The following is a 6,726-nucleotide window of genomic DNA, read 5'->3' on the forward strand; positions in this document are numbered from 1 at the left end:
TTCCCAGGTGGCACTAGTGGTAAAGAACTGGCCTGCCAATGCAGGAGACGTACGTGGCACAGGTTCGATCCCTGGGTCAGGAAGATCCCTTGGAGGAGAGCAAGGCAGTCTATTCCAGTATTCTTGCCTGAAAAATCACATGGACAGAGTAGTCTAGCAGGCTACAGTCCATGGGGTTGCAAAGAGTTAGACACAATTGAAGCAACTTAAGCATACATACTTGTGAGCAAGAAAGAACATTTTGCAAAAGTTGCTTAAATGCCAGAGCAGGTTACTGGTGGCAATGCAGGAGGCAATGCTCAAGTTGTCCCTCCTTAAGAGTCTGAAGACATGTATCTGGACTGGCCAGAAGAGGCAGTGGGTTATAGGGAAAGTGCATGTTTCTTCGGATTTTTAAATCCGCAAGCATCTACCATTATGTGAGACCAGCTCTTATTTATACAAAGGATCGCTTTCCAACCTTCTGTTCACTTAGAATTCTTGAAGCACTGCCTTACATTGTTTTATCATGTGGTCATGTGTTTTGGGTTACCCTCGTCATAAACTGAAGCCGCAGGAAAGAACTGTGTACCCAGTCTACTTGAAACTTAATAAAATCTTCCACATGGAAAGTAAATTAAACCATCCTATTGTGGCACATGATTTTTGTGATGACAAGAGAGGGGGGTGTTTGGTTTTCTGTATTTTTGGCTTAGGACATCAGGCTTTTGAAGGCCCCTGGGAGGCTGTTGTCTGTAGAGGAAATCCATTAGGACCTCGGTATTCAAAGGTGGAAGAGACTGAGTGGGTCTCTATGGAGCAGACAGTCAAGGTCAAAGTGACTGAGAGGTCCTGGGCCCACTCCTTTCCTTCTCAGAGCTGATCATATCTAGGAGGTCTCCCTCTGAAGTGGCCACTTGACCCAGATAAAGGCTAGTTTGTCATTGACCCCCACATTGCTTAGAACTAGAAATATTTTTCTTAAAATCGATCTAGAACTCATAGATTCCCTGAACCTGAAATCCAGGATCTACCTTCAGGGTAGATGTGGTAAGAAAGGGATAGAAGAGATTTTTCCAAGGAACAAATAATCAGGTCCAAATGTAGAGTTTTCATGGATCATGCCAGCCACTTTCATAAATTTCCAGTGCCTGGGATGAGCTCTCAAGTGGTGTTTGTTTAGTAATTCAAGAGGCTTTGGCTCTATCTTCTTTCCCACAGTGTGGGCGAGGGTCTTCTATGCAAGTCTGTTCCCTCACCCTCTGCCAGTGTGTGTGCATGCATACATACCCATCACCACCAGCACCATCAAAGCTCAAATGCCTTGAGCATTGACCTCCTAGGAATCCTTCCTTGAAATTATCTATCTCCTCAGAGACAGTGGACCCTGTGTCCAGAGCATACACACTCACACACACTGTTACATGCACAAGAAGCTTTTATGAACGGTCTTTCTGTAGTCTTACCCTTCAGAGCACAGGATGGTAGAGAAATAGATGAAAAGCGAGAATGAAATACACCATCACTGGCTCAGTCTTAGGCAACTCTACCCTGCTCATATTTCTGGGAGGAGTTCTTCTATGTTCCAGAAGTGGGTGCACGTGCATTACTGCAGAAGGGACAAAGGGGATAGGAAAAGGGAATGAAAGAAAATTCCTCTGATAAGATACTTGGTAGTCTGATACACGTGAACTGAAGGACGTGGTAGGCCTGGCAGACCTTTGAATTTCTGCTGTCCTTTTTCTCCTGGGAATGCATTCTGTTGTACATGTTGAAGTCCCTGCAGTCTAATCATGAAGAAATCCTTAAAGATTAACACTCGCTTTTTATCACAGGTCACCATTAGCACATTATGATTCTTTATTCATGGCCAAAGAGGGCTCAGTTACATGAGGTATTTGGTGCCTATACTTAAGGAAAAACAAAACTTCAAATTATTTCACCAATGCCATTAGAGAAAAATGCACACATAACTTAAAAATACATTTAATTCTTTTATTCATTGTTCATACATCCTTTAATTGCAGTTTTTATTTTCGTATTAGAATACAGGTGATTTATAATGTGTTAGTTTCAGGTGTATGGCAAAGTGATTCATGTATACATATATCTGTTCTTCTTCAGATTCTTTTCCCATGTAGGTTATTAGAGTATTGAGTAGAGTTCCCTGTGCTATACAGTAGGTCTTTGTTGATTATCTATTTTATATATAGTAGTGTATATATATTAATCCCAAGCTCCTATTTTATCCCTCCTCCATCTTTCCCCTTTGGTAACCATAAGTTTATTTTTTAAGCCTGTGAGTCTGTTTCTTCTTTGTAAATAAGTTCAATTGTATCAGTTGTTTGCAGATTCCACATATAAGAAGTATAATGTGATATTTGTCTTCCTCTGTCTGACTTATTTCACTTAGTATGGTAAGCCAATGGCATTATTTCATTCTTCTTATGGCTCAGTAATATTCCATTGTATATATATACCACATCTTCTTTATCCCTTCCTCTGTTGATGGACATTTAGGTTGCATCCATGTCTTGGCTATTGTAATTAGTGCTGCAATTAATGTTGGGGTGCATATATCTTTTCAAAGTATGGTTTTCTCTGGTGTCTGTAAAATTAATGAACAGAAATCTCAGTTAAATAGAGCTGGGAGGCCAGACGGGAGCGCTCTCATGCCCTGTCACTATAGCAGAGCCCAACGACAAGAAGAAAGACTCCTCTTCTTTCCTGGCAAGGGACGAGCTAATGAGAAGCCATGGACTCTTTGTTTACTCTGTCCATCCCAACTTCCTTTTCCGCTCTATAAAAGCATTCTCCTTCCTTCGCCATGTGGGAACGTTCAGGTGGCTCACCATGGTTGCAGTCCCAAAACCACAATTCTCTGCTGATTCCAAATAAACCCATCTTTGCTAGAGAAATATCTGGCACTCTATTTGGTTTAGGTCACCATGCCTTTAGCTATATTTTGGATTTTATTGGCTTCTGACCAAAGAAAGTAACAACCTCTTTTATGAAATACTTTATCCAACGTTAAAATAAAGCAAGCATCAAAATGGGTCAAAGGTGTTTAACAAAATCACAGAGAGTAGAAGGAAACCCTGGTTTGTGTCACTTTGGTCCATGTGTGTGTGCAGGCACACACTCACATAAATCTTGTCACTGATCAGACCCTGAGTAGACTCATGAAACTCTATTTTCGAGGAAGAGAGTTGCAGACGAATCTTGGCCAACTTCCTTTATGAACCAAAGGCACAGGAATTAGAGCAGGGCCTCAGAGATCAGCTCAGATTCCCTGCAGCTTCTAGCTGGAACTGGAATGTTCCTTCCAAATCACTCGGGAATTGCTGCTCCACCCTGATTCTGCTGGATTATGTGATTCTTGGCACTTTGATTACACTCAAAACTTCACACCATCTTGAAAATTCGTTTCAGAGTTCAGAGCTGGGTTGTTCCATGTATGGTTGCTGACAGTCGCTGACAAGGGCCATAAACTATCAAATAGTTTAGAACAGTGATCAGAAAGCACATTTGACTATGCAAGTCTAGAAGTAAAAAGAAATGCACACAAAACCGAAATATATGTATATTAATTCATGTTGTATACATGAATTAGGAATAGTTTGAGGAACCACTGTGATGGTTCCATCCTATGAAGAGTCTGGGTAAGAGTTGTCTACAATGGAAGTGGTTGTCAGTATATGTTTTATGTTAATTTCTTGACAATGTAAAATATTTTTGGCTGAGTTCTTTTTGGCTCTGAATAAAGAGTCATAATGTGGCTGGCGATGGCCTACTTGTTGGAGAAAAAGAGTTGTTTCTGACATTTTCTTATTAACTTGAAATTGCACTCATAGTATTACCTCTCTCCATGGTTTCCTTAGAGAAAGCTTTGAAAACCATTGATCCATCATGTGAGGTTTATTTTAGGTGGTGGTGTTCAGTCACTCAGCCGTGTCCAACTCTGCGACCTTGTGAACTACAGCATGCCAAGCTTCCCTGTCTGTCACTATCTCCCAGAGTTTACTCAAACTCATGTCCACTGAGATAGTGATGTCATTCAACTATCTTATCCTCTGTCACCCCCTTCTCCTCCTCCCCTCAATCTTTCCCAGCATCAGAGTCTTTTCCAATGAGTTGCCTTTTTGCATCAGCTGGCCAGAGTTTTGGAGCTTCAGCTTCAGCATCAGTCCTTCCAATGAATATTCAGGGTTGATTTCCTTTAGGATGGACTGGTTGGAACTCCTTGCTGTCCAAGGGACTCTCAAGAGTCTTCTCCAGCACCACAGTTCAAAAGCATAAATTCTTCAGTGCTCGACCTTTATGGTCCAACTCTCACATCTGTATGTGACTACTGGAAATGATTTATTCTAGTTAAAATTAGACAGTAGCATTTCCAAATTCACTTAATTGGTTCTTCCAAAATGCAATACTTTGAACTACTCCAGAGTGAGAGTGACTATATGTCTTAGGGACCAAGTGTAGGGTGCCATAGTAAAAATTTAAAGATTTTCAAATTTTAATTTCTTTCTTATTTTCTGGTTTAAAATAAATATGAGTAGATGTTTTAATCTTTCCACCCTGTGCTTCAGTTGGTTAACTTGCTCACTCTCAATAGTATACATACCTCACTTTGGAGATGAAGAGAGGGGCCCTAGGGATCTGGACTCTTGAGAACCTACAGTGTGAATTGCTTCTCATCAAATGACAGCTCAAACGTCCCCTCTCCAGAGATATCTTCCCTTAGAGCTCCCTTCCCTCTGCCACAAACACAGCCCAGCCCATCACTGTCACCATAGTATTTACCCTTCTTAGAATTACATTGTTCCTGTATTGGCTCACTTCTCTGTATATTACTTCCCTGTCATCCTCCACTCAAATGTAGGCACCACAAAAGAAGGTGCCCTTTCTGTTTACACCACCCTTGTCCCTTAACCTGGCAATCAGTTAACCTTTGGATCAATACAAATTTTGTCAGGTAGTCATTTACTGCACTATTTTCCCTATAGTATGCAGCTATGATACCTCCTCAGTGCTAAGTATAACCTGGCTTTCTTCACATCTGGCAATCACCTTCTCAGTTGCTCAAATGGATAATCACGTATGATGGTTGACTTCTTCTTTGGGGGAAGAATTCCAAGCTGCTGCCACAGAAACCTAAAAATGTTTCTAGTTCCTATCTTGTAGAAAGCCAAACCCCAAACTACATATAAGTAAAAATTACATGTAGACTCAAAAATTGTGTTTCTCCTGTATTAATTTTGAAGATGAGAGGATACCAAGTATGAAATTGTTTCATGGAGCTTTCCAAATCACAAAATAACATCTGAAACCTAAACAGTTATCATTATCACTACTGAAATCTTTGTTTCCTAACTCAGGGAAAATGGTTTGTGATGACTAGGGAACAATTTCCAGCACTTTCTCTATAACAGTAATTTTACCTACATTATTAATTTCAAATTCAAAAATTAAAACCTTTGAAGTGGTTATTTTTATACTCTTTTTAAGATGTAAAGACATCAGGCAACAGAATGTGTCTAGGGATTTTTTGTGGCTATAGAGAAAAACTAAAAACACTCATAAAATAGTTTTAATTTCCACCACTTTTCATTATTTATAACTGCAAAAGGAAAGGTTTCAAAATTTTTAAATAATTATTTAATAGGAGCTGTAGTAGACAGAATAAAGGCCCCCAAGGATGTCCCCATCCTAACTTCTGGAACCTTTAGCTATGTTACATTATGTGACAAAAGGGACTTACTGGATGTCATTTAGTTATGATCTTGAGATAAGAAGGTTATCCTGGATTATTCAGGTGAGTTCAGTGTAATTAGAAGGATCCTATAAGTGAAAGAGGGAGACAGGAGAAGCAGAGAAAGAAGTGAGAAAACAAGGCAGTATCACAGTGATATGATGTGAGAAAGGCTTGGCCAGCCATTGCTGGCTTTGAAGATGGAAAACGGGGCCACGAGCCAAGGAATGCAGGCAGCCTCTTCAAGCTGGAAGAGACAAGGAAACGGATTCCCCCCAGAGCCTGAAGAAAGAACACAGCCCCACTGACACCTAGAATTTCATCCAGTGAGACCCATTTTGGACTTCTGACGTCCAGAACTGTAAAACAATAAGTTGGCTTTGTTTTAGGTCACTAAATTTGTGAAAATTTGTTACAGCAGCCATAGGAAAGTAGCACAGCAATGTTTTTAGAAGACATGATTTTATAAATTCACCAATTCCTCATGTAGCCTCTCACATTTAGTACGTGACACATTTTGATGGCTTCAACAAAATAGTTCAGTTAGAGCTTTTGAAATCTGAGCTTTGATCATCTTAGAGAAACACTGTAAGTGGTGAAAATGGGGTAATAATGCCAAGTCCTTGTGGGTGATTATTTATAACTTGAAGTTCATATGCAAAGAGACACTGACTTGACACAAAGCAATGGTTATATCATAAACTATTTGAATATTGTCCAAGCCTCCTATTTCTATGGAACTGAGCAAGCAAGGCCGTTCTCTGTAAGGAGTGTGTGCTCAACAGACACTAATGGATCAACACAAGACACACAGATGTCTTGGTGGTGGTCTTTGGACCTACAGATCCCCCCTGGTTTCAGAGTCTGATACATGTCTGTCTAGATCCTGTTCTTATAATGGAACTTATGGTATCACGTATCAGCTTTGTTTTTCAAGTGGAACTAGAAATAACTGCCTGGGGAATGTACCATTAGCTGGAACTGAAAAAAAAAAT

The sequence above is a fragment of the Cervus canadensis genome, chromosome X (assembly GCF_019320065.1).
Source record: "Cervus canadensis isolate Bull #8, Minnesota chromosome X, ASM1932006v1, whole genome shotgun sequence".
In the NCBI taxonomy this organism is placed as follows: domain Eukaryota; kingdom Metazoa; phylum Chordata; class Mammalia; order Artiodactyla; family Cervidae; genus Cervus; species Cervus canadensis.